The sequence below is a fragment of the Meriones unguiculatus genome, chromosome 9 (assembly GCF_030254825.1).
Source record: "Meriones unguiculatus strain TT.TT164.6M chromosome 9, Bangor_MerUng_6.1, whole genome shotgun sequence".
In the NCBI taxonomy this organism is placed as follows: Eukaryota; Metazoa; Chordata; class Mammalia; order Rodentia; family Muridae; genus Meriones; species Meriones unguiculatus.
This window is the reverse complement of record NC_083357.1, coordinates 105,398,603-105,409,439: the sequence shown is the minus strand read 5'-3', so window position 1 is coordinate 105,409,439 and position 10,837 is coordinate 105,398,603. Positions and strand designations below refer to the sequence as shown.

Below are 10,837 nucleotides of genomic sequence, written 5' to 3'. Positions count from 1 at the left end.
AATTTTGTTGGTATTTTGATGAGAATTGCCCTGAATCTGTAGGTTGATTTGGAAGGATGGCCATTTTCACTATGTTAATCCTACTCATCCATGAGCATGATATATCTTTCCGTTTTCTGATTTCTTCTTCAATTTCTTTCATGAAAGGCTTTAAGATATTTTTCAAACAGGTCTTTCATTTGCTTGGTTAGAGTCACACCAAGGTAATTTATGTTATTAGTTGCTATTGTAAAGGGTGTAGTTTCCACAATATATTTCTCAGCCCTTTTGCTTTCATATACAGGAGGGCTACTGATAAATTTTTTAAGTTAATTTTGTATCTAGTCATTTTGCTGAAGGTGTTTATCAGCTGAAGGAGTTCTCTGGGTCACTATAGTGTACTGTCTAGGGTCACTCTAGTATATTGTCACTATCTGTGAATAGTGATGCTTTGACCTCTTCCTTTCTAATTTGTATCCCCTTGATCTCCTTTAGTTGTCTTATTGCTCTAGCTAGGACTACAAATACTACATTGAAGAGATATGGAAAAATTGGGCAGCTTTCCCTTGTTCCTTATTTCAATGGGACAAATTTAAGTTTCTCTCCATTTAGTTTGATATTAGATATAGGCTTGCTGTATATTGTCTTTGCTATGTTTAGATATACGTCTTTCATTCCTTATTGCTTCAAGACTTTAAACATGAATGGGTGTTGGATTTTGTCAAATGTTTTTTCAACATCTAAGGAGATAATCATGTGATTTTTCAAATCCTGTAGTTGGTTTATATGGTGGATTACATTGATGAATTTCCATATATTAAACCTGGGATGAAACCTATTTTGTCATGGTGGATATCTTTTTTTGTGTTCTTGGATTTGTTTTGCAAGTGTTTTATTGAGTATTTTAGCATCAATGTTCATAAGAGAGATAAGTCTGAAGTTCTCTTTTTTTATTGGGTCTTTGTGTTGTTAGGTATCAAGGTGACTGTGGCTTCATAGAATGAGTTTGCTAATGTTCATTCTGTTTCTATTATGTGGAATAGTTTGAAGAGAATTAGAGTTAGCTCTTCCTTGAAGGTCTGGTAGAATTCTGCACTGAAACCATCTGCCCTGAACTTTTTTTGGAGGGAAGACATTTTTATTAATTTTTATTTTTTATATTAATTACAGGTTATTTACTTTGTATCCCAGCCATAGTTCCTTCCCTCAATCCCTCCCAATCCCCCCTTTCCTCCCTGCCCCTTTCCAAGTCCACTGCTAGGGGAGGTCCTCCTCTGGAGGGGAAACTTTTAATGACTGCTTCTATGTCCTTGGGTGATATAGGACTATTTAATCAATTTACCTGATCTTGATTTAATTTTGGTAAGTGGAATCTATCAAGAAAATTGTCCATTTCATTTAGATTTTCAAATTTTGTAGCATATAGGCTTTTGTAGTAAGACCTAATGATTGTTTGGATTTCCTCAGTGTCTGTTGTTATGACCCCCCCTTTTCTTTCTGATTTTGCTGATTTGGATAGTTTCTCTCTGCCTTTCATTCGTTTGTTGATTTTCTCAAAGAACCAGGTCTTGGTCTCATTATTTCTTTTTTTTTTAATATTTTTAAAATTTATTTTAATTTAAATTTTTATTTTTTATATTAATTACAGTTTATTCACTTTGTATCCTAGCTGTAGCCCCCTCCCTCATTCCCTCCCAATCTCACCCTCCCTCCCTCATCTCCTTCCATGCCCCTCTCCAAGTCCACTAATAGGGGAGGTCCTCCTTCCCTTCTATCTGATCCTAACTTATCAGGTCTCATCAGGACTGGCTGCATTGTCTTCTTCTGCGCTGCTCCCTAATTACAAATATTTATGTATGTGTTTGTGTGTGGGTATGCATACGAGAGTGCAGTTCCTGTGGGGGCCAGAAGAGGGCGTAGGGTCCCTGGAACTGCAGTTACAGGCAATTGTGAGTTACCTGATCTGGAAGTAAACTAAGGTTCTCTGTAAGAGTTGTACATGCTCTCAACCACTGAGCCATCTCTTCTGCCCTGAGATGCTGAATATTAAACTCAGGATCAAATTGGATAATGAAAATAAAGGCAAGGTTGGGTTAAAGAGGTGGGTCCAGGTTTCTGGCTTGAAGTTTTTCAAGCGGTTGAAAAGCCCGATACAGAGAAATAAGAGGGGAAGCCCATGTGTTCATTGATGCTCATGTTACTGTTTAGGTTTTTCAGTGGAAAGGTGTCAAAAATGATAGAAACGGTGTGGGTGGATATAAAATACATGCTATTTTTGAAAGAATTTATTTTTGTGAAACATGATATTATAAGAAATGAAAAGATGGGCAGTTCAGGCTTCATTGGGTCCTTTAGTATAAAAGTGGGGACTGCATCAGCCGTGGACTCAGTTGCCAGCTTTTTGATCACTTTCCTCTGGTGGGACTATCTTGCCAGGCCATAGGGAAAGAGGACAGGCTCAGTCCTGATGCAACTTGATGAGCTGGGATGGATGGGAAAGGAAGCTCCCTTTTTCTGAGGAATAAGTGAGGAGGGAGAGAGGGATAGTAGGACTGGAAGGGGGGGAGGGATAAAAATACAACCAGCATGTAAAGTGAATAAAAGAATAATTAAAAAGATTCTAACGTAAATGTTAAAACAAAGACTTCATGTGGCTTCTTAGAAACCATGTGAAAAAAGAATGTAATAAAATAGTTATTTAAAGTATAGCTGTCTATGGGTTACATCTGAGCAGGGGGTCTAGGTCCTCTCTATGCATGGTCTTTGGTTGATGCATCACTCTTTGCAGTACCCCCGGGCCCTTTTATTTTTTATTTGAATTATTATTATTATTATTATTATTATTATTATTATTATTATTGGCTTTGGCTTTGTTGGTCTGCTTGTGTGGCTCCTGTCCCCTCCCAGTCCTTTAATATCCTCGTTCTTGCATAAGACTCAGTCTCCATGTAAGTTCCTTAGAAAGGGGAGAAGAGACAGTTTCTAACATGAAAAAATGTCTGTTCTTTGATCATTTTTGCCTGGTGGCACAGCCTAGCCACCCCACAGAGGAAGAGGATCCAGGCAGTCCTGATTGTACCTGATAGGCTAGGGTCAGACAATAGGGGAGGAGGACTGCCCCTATCTCATTGTTTCTTTGAATTGTTTTATTTGTTTCTAATTCATTGATTCCAGTTCTGACTTTGATTATTTCCAATTGTCTACTCCTCTTGATTGTGTCTGCTTATTTTTTTTTCTAGGGCTTTTAGGTGTGCCATTAAGTTGCTTGCTTGTATCAGATGTCTCTAACTTCTTTCTTGAGGCACTTGGCGCTGTGAACTTTCCTCTTAGCACTGCATTTAGTGTGCCCAATCAGGTTAGGTAAATTGTACCTTCATTTTCATTGAATTTTAAAAAGTCTCTTCTTTCATGTATCTTTTCTTCCCTGACCAAGGCATCATTGAGTAGAGAGTTGTTTAGTTTCCATATGTGTATAGGCTTTTTGTTATTTCTGTTGTTGGTATAGTATAGTTTTAGTCCATGGTGTTCTCTTAGGATACAAGGGATTATTTCATTCTTCTTATACCTGGTGAGGCTTTCTTTGTGCCCAATGACATGGTCAATTTTTGAGAAGATCCTGTGAGGTGTAAAAAGAAAGTACACTCTTTTGAGTTTAGGTGAAAAGTTCTGTAGACATCTTTTAGGTCCATTTGATTTCAGACCTCTGTAAATGTTATTATTTCCCTATTTTGCTTCAGGCTAGATGATATATCCCTTTGTTAGAGTAGAGTGTTGAAGTCTCCCACTATTATTGTGTTAGGATCGATATGTGATTTAAGCTTTAATAATGTTTCATTTACAAATACAGGTACTCTTGTATATTGGGGCATATATGTTCAGTATTTTGATGTCTTCCTGGCAATTTTTTTTCTTTGATTAGAATTAAGTTTTCCTCCTGATCTTTTTTATTAACTTTGTTTGAAAGTCTATTGTCAGATATTAGGGTTGCTACCCAAGCTTGTTTTCTGGGTCTGTTTGCTTAAAAAAACAAAAACAAACGCATAAAAACCTTTTCCAGCCTTTACTCTGAAGTAGTGTTTTTCTCTGTTGCAGAGGTGCATTTCTTGGATGCAGCAGAATGTTGGATCCTGTTTCCCCAACCATTTGGTTAGTCCATCTCTTTTTATTGGAGAGTTGAGACAATTGATGCTGACAGATAATAGCAAAGAATGTTAGTTCCTTTTATTGTGGGGTTGGTGGTGTTACTGTATTTCTATGGCTGTTTTATTTTTCTTTTTTTGTTATGAATTATCTGTATCCTATGTTTTCTTGGGTCTAGTTGATTTCACTGGATTGGAGTTTTCCTTCTAGTATCTTCTGTAGGGCTGGGTTACTATGCAGATATTGTTTAAGTCTAGTTTTGTCTTGAAATATTTTGTTTTCTCCATCTATATTGATTGAAAGCTTTGTTCAGTATTGTGGTCTGAGTTGGCAGTTTTGGTCTCTCAGAGTCTACATGAAATCTGTTCAGGCCCTTTTGGCTTTCATAGTTTCTGTTGAGAAGTCTGATTTGATTCTGGTAATTTTACCTTTATGTTAATTGGCCTTTTTCCCTTGCTGTTTTTAATATTTTTCTTTGTTTTGAAGATTTAGTGTTTTGACTATTATGTGACATGAGGAATTCCTTTTCTGATCTAGTCTTTTTGGTCTTCTGTAGGCTTCTTGTATGTTTATGCACATCTCTTTCTTGACATTGGGAAAATTTTCTTCTATGATTTTCTTGAAAATATTTTCTGTACCTTGGAGCCTGGAGTCTTCTTTTTTATCTGTTCCTATTATTCTTAGATATTGATTTCTTGGATGTTTTGTCATTGGAACTTTTCTGATTTTACTTTGTCTTTGAGAGATGTATCAGTTTCTGCAATTGCATCTTCAGTGTCTGAGATTATCTCTTCCATCTCTGGTATTCTGTTGGTGATGCTTACCTTTGTGGTTCCTGGTTTTTTCTATAAGTTCTCCAGCACCAGGGTATTCTCTGTTTGTGTTTGCTTTATTGATTATAATTCTGTTTTCATGTCTTGCACCATTTCCTTCATCTGTTTGAATGTGGATTCCTGTCTCTCTATGATGGCCTCTATTTTTTCTTTGTTTCCTCTCTATATGCCACTACGTGTGCCTTTACATGTGCCTCTATTTGTTTGGCTGTATTTGCCTGTATTTCTTTGAGAGCTTTGTTCATTTGTTCATTTCCTTTTTATGTGCCTCTAATAACTGGATAAGCATAGATTTGAGATAGTTTTCCTCTGTTTCCTATGAATTAGTAGATCCATTGATTTTTGCAGTTGCTGGTGAAGCCAAGGATGTAATAATTTTTGTTGAATGTGTTGGTATGCCAACCTCTAGGCATCTGCTTATCTGTAATCTTTGCTGTCTGTTCCTGGAGTCTGTATTTCAGACTGGGTCTGTCTGTCTCTGGTGTCTGGAATACTCTTCAGGAAGATGAATGAGGTCCACTGGTTTGAGACTGGGAAGTGGTTTTTCAGCTGTAGCTTAGGAAGGAAGGTTGCAGGTGAATGTCTACAGGCCAAGGTATATGAGTGGAAGTGTTCTTTGAAGGATAGGTGGCTAGAGAGTGTAGATGACCAGAAGGGTGAAGTGTAAGCACAGAAGAGGGTTCTGTCACTGTTTGTGGGCACAATGCACATGTGCAGGTGCCCTGAATATTCACCACTCTCAGTCCCTGGAGATGTCAACACATGACCTGGATCCAAACTGTCCCAACTCACATGTTGACTTCTTGCCCAGGAAGCCTCAATGTTGGTGTTCTCGCTTTAACTGCCTCTCCATTCACCAATTTCAGGGTTTTAGATCCTGTACCCCTGAATACTGTGTTTGCTGATGGCCACCATCTTGGACCCACTCTTATTATTATTATTATTATTATTATTATTATTAAAATGTCTTCAATGTGTATCCCTCCCTCATCTCTGCCCAATCTCACTATTCCTCCTCTTATCTCCATCTTCCCCTCCCCTAGTCCACTGATAGGGTAAGGTGTCTTCTCCTGTTATCTGACTCTAGCTTATCAGGTATCATTAGGACTCTTGTCCTGTTTGCAGAGCATCCAAGAAGTGGACTTGGAAAAGCATGTCATTAGATCGGACCTTAACAGTTTTAAGATATTGCCCAGCAATGAAAACCAAGGAAATCATGAAATTTGCAGATAAATGGTGGGAACTGGAAGGGATCTATACCAGAAGCAGAAAGACACACACAGCATATACTCATTCATATAGACATATAATATAGGATAAACCTACTAACATCTGTACATCTAAAGAAACTAATCAAGAGGGAGGACTCTGACTAAAATGTTCAATTCTCATCCTAAATGACAATGAGGATGGACATCAGAAAAAGAAAACAGGAAATAAGCAAGGAACCTGCCATAGAGGGCCTCTGAAAGGCTCTGCCTTACAGACTATCAAAACAGATGCTGAGACTTATGGCTAACTGTTGGGCAGAGTGCATGGAATCTTATGAAAGAAGTGGGAAATAGTAAGATCTGCAGAGGACAGGAGCTCCACAAGGAGAGCAACAGAACCAGAAAATTTGAACACAGGGGTCTTCCCAGAGACTCATACTCCAACCAAGGAGCATGCATGGAGATAACCTAGAACTCCTGCACAAATGTAGCCCATGGCAGTTCAGTGTCCAAGTGGCTTCCATAGTAATGGAAACAGGGACTGCCTCTGACATGAACTGATTGGTCTCCTCTTTGGTCACCTCCCCCTGAGAGAGTAGCAGCCTTAGCAGGCCACAGAAGATGACAATGCAGCCACTCCTGATGAGATCTGATAGACTAGGATCAGAATGAAGGAGAGAAAGACCTCCTCTATTAGTGAACTTGGGGAGGGGCATGTGTGAAGAAGGGGAAGGAAAAGTGAGAATAGGAGGGGAGTAGGGAGGGGCTTATGGGGGGATACAAAGTAAATAAAGTATAATTAATAAAAGTTAATAATAAAAAATAACAGTAAAAATGTTTTAAGACTTTTCCATTTATAATGGTAAATTTAAACAGTAGAATATTACACACCTGTTTAAAAATGATATCATGAAATTTCCAGGCAAATAAATATTTAGGAAAAAATCATTCTGCGTGAAATAACTCAGACTCAGAAAGGTAAATATGACATATATTCATTTATATGTGTATATTAGGATTAAATTAATGATGGACTGCCTAATATCCAATAACACAGAGAACGCAGGTTCTGTTATAGGTTAGGAATGTATTATAGTGACACATGGCTATCACTGGGAGGGAGAAGTATAATAAATCTTACAGGTGGACTGGGGTTGGGGGTGATGTGAACAAAATGATCAAATGGGGGAGGTAGATGGGACATAAAGTTGAGAAAGAGAATATTGGAGAAACACATGGGAAGAGGGCCATTTGAAGGATGGTATGGAAACAGTACAGTGAAACCTTACTTAAATGTATGAAGTAGGTCCTAATGGGGTTTCATAAAAATGGGTACAAGAATCCCAAATGGCCATGTGTTGTCACCACACAAGAATTGTAAGGACCCGAACTGGGTTACATTCTATTGAGTTGTTGGCCAATAGGGTCCCATGGGAAACACAAACAATCCAGGCTGTTGCTCAGATAATCATTTGCTCTCTGTTAACTGACAGTGGAGAACCATTGTTGAGAACAACACTGCCATAACTCATTGAATGTCGAAATGTCAAACTGGTGCTTACATGGAACCTTTACCAACTATGTTCTACTAGGTGCAGGAAGATACTCTGCAGACTACCAAAAGAGAAATATAAACACCAACCCCACCAACAAAAACCTGTCCTCAGAGGAAAATATGCTAAGGCAATGGTGGCAAATAACTTATGGAAGAAACCAACCAGTCTGATTTGATATAACTCCCACTCCATGAGACAGAACCCACCTGACATTGTTTGCATGATCAAGTACCAGAGACTAGACCAGAGAGCCAATAGACCTAGGGTGAAACCAAACACAACTGATTAAAAATAAAAGTATAAATAATATGATGCCAAATAATACTCTTTTCAAATATAACTGATATTACCCAGACATCCAAAAAAATAGTAGTCTCATTTGTATGTCAAAATGTGTTATACATGAATAAATGTTCCAGTGGAAATATGCATAACATGAAATGCATCAAATGTCACAGAGCATGATTACCAAGTGTGGTGGTGCTCACATTTTATTACAGCATGTGGGAGGCAGAGGCAGACAGAGATCTCTGTGAGTTTGAGGTAATCTTTTCTAACAAAGTGAGTTCTGGACACCCAGGACTAAATAGTAAGACCCTCTCTCAAAACAAAACAAACAAACAAAATACAAAGACATAACGCTGAAGCTGGCCAATAGCTCAGTTTGTAATGATTGCATTTTAATTACAGAGACCTAAGAACCCACATTCAAAATTCCAGAATCCATATTCAAATGCTTTGGACAATTGTTGATTCTTACAAACACGTAAGTTGGATGCCTAGAACTTGGATGCCTAGAACTCCCTGGCAGGTCAGCTTAGCCTACTTGGTAATTTCAAGCTAATACTAGAAGTGGGCAGCACCTGAAGAGCAACTGTCCTTTTGCATGATCTCCCCCCCCCACACACACATATGTATATGTACACTTTTACATGCACACATGAGTAAATTAAATGTGCTACTACAATATAATGTGGAAAAATAAATACTAAGTAAGGACAATATTCAATCAAATGTACAGTTTTACATCAAACATTTTTCCACAAATATTTGTAAATTGTTTACCATATATAGATTTCAATGAAACAAAATAAAGTCATAGACAATTTTCTTATTTTAATTTCCTTATATACAGATGGTGGATACATTTTATACAGTTTTTTTTATAAGATGAAATTCTATTTTTTATGATAAACTTCATCTGCTGCTTCCTTATACAAGGAAAATTTCACTTTGTAAAAGACTTAACAGTCTATAAAACTTTTAACATTTGTTAGAATCTCTGTGATTCACCTTCAACCACATGGGGTTTTCCATAAACTTGAATCTTCTGTTAAAAGTCATTGAAAAGAGGGCAGATTTGGAGATATGAGTGTAATATTTTTGGACATTTACCTGTGGCCTCATAAAATTAACTGACAACATCTGCTGTAAACCTGCCATACTCATAGCTACACACTAGAGGGAAAATGAAACATTCTGCGGTGTATAAACATTCTGTGTGGAAACAGAAACTACAGGACAACAGCTACTTTCCAGGACATGAACAGTGCAAAAGCTATTTCCTCTAACATAATTATTTCTTAGATTCAACTTCTTAATCTATGGATAAAATAATTGAGTTTTTAAGCTGTTTAATTTGCATAAAGAATAATAATCCATACCTAAAGAACAAAGTATAATTTTTTTTTTAGGAATTTATAGAAATGGAGAGTATGGTAAACGAAATTTCCGAAGTTGGTTACATTCCGTTTGTTTTCCCAATCACAGTTAACGTGCCCTCATCATAACGAAGTTTAATGTGTGACACATATCATACTAACTACCCAATCATCATGCCTATGAACTACAAAAGAAGATTGTTACATTTCTTTAATGTTTTTTTATGTAAGGTATTTTTACATTTCTTTATCAATTTTTTAAGAAATAATTATTAAATGATAAAATATATGGAGGATATTCAGTTATTTTTAACAAATTACTGATAATGTTATATAACAACACAGAAAGCTTATCTTTTCAATAACTTTCTTAACTTAATTGTCTATATTTCAAGTTAGAATTATCTTTGAGGGATATCACCATATGCTAGAAACTTGTTTTTAGTTTGTTTGACAAAGCATATCCTGCTTGAGATTATTTTGAGTGGTAGATTTGATTTAGCTGATAAGAAATCATTTTTTTATATTTTGTTTTGGTTTTGTTAAATTGATTCAAAGAAACTTTTATAAAAGCACCTAAATTATTAACTACTAATCTAGTTTCAATGGGTTATACTAAAGAGGAGAGAAGTAGAAATTTTATCCTAGAGATAAAGTTGAGATTATCAGTTTCACACCATCTCTTGAAAGTGAACCCACAACTAAGTTTAGGAACAATGAAAGAAACACAATTTAAAGTAGGTTTTATTTTGCAGCCTCCAGATTCTTATAGTGGCACTGTAATGAGCGGTACTTAAAACTCTTTCTTTATGTACATTTAATGCCAAAGTATGTAGGTACAGCTATTTTCAACCTTTTTTAAGAGGAAACATATAATAATTGCAATTGAAAATAGAGAGGAGTTTACTCTGATAGTCACAATTGCAATGTGTATTATTCACAATTGCAATAAGTACTGTACCACTTATTAGCTTTATCAACTAACATTTCCATCCCCCAATTCCTATCTTTGATATTAAAGGATCTGACATGCAGTTTTCTATTTTTCAATGCAGGAAACATATGTCTATATAATTAAAAGTGTATGTTGTGGTGGTCTACAGTGATTCACTGTCTCAGAGGCCCCTGCTTTTCTCGACATTGGACTTATCCTAAAAGATGGTTTGTATCCCCACTGAGACACCATTGAAGAGAACTAATTTTTCCCTGCTGAGTTTTTATTAGTTGCAGATAGCTTCTAGGCTAGGTATAGGGGCTCTAACTGAGTTATTAGCCGAAGAGGTCCCAAGAGAACCCCCCCCCAACAACCCAGATTGTTGCCAGTTATCTTGGTTGCTCTCCAGTAATGAAGAGTATAGCATTTTTGCTGTAGGCTACACCTACACAGGCCATTGGATATAGAGAGGTGGAACTGGATCATTCCATGTGCTTGGTGCTTCAGTCTCTGTGATGTCATG

The 10,837-nt window shown here is 36.8% G+C and overlaps 1 pseudogene; it reads right to left on the bottom strand.

Annotated features, from left to right (window-relative positions):
* Nucleotides 1-9,481: 9,481 nt before the first annotated feature.
* Nucleotides 9,482-9,579, bottom strand: LOC132656730 (small nucleolar RNA U13; annotated as a pseudogene).
* Nucleotides 9,580-10,837: the final 1,258 nt, after the last annotated feature.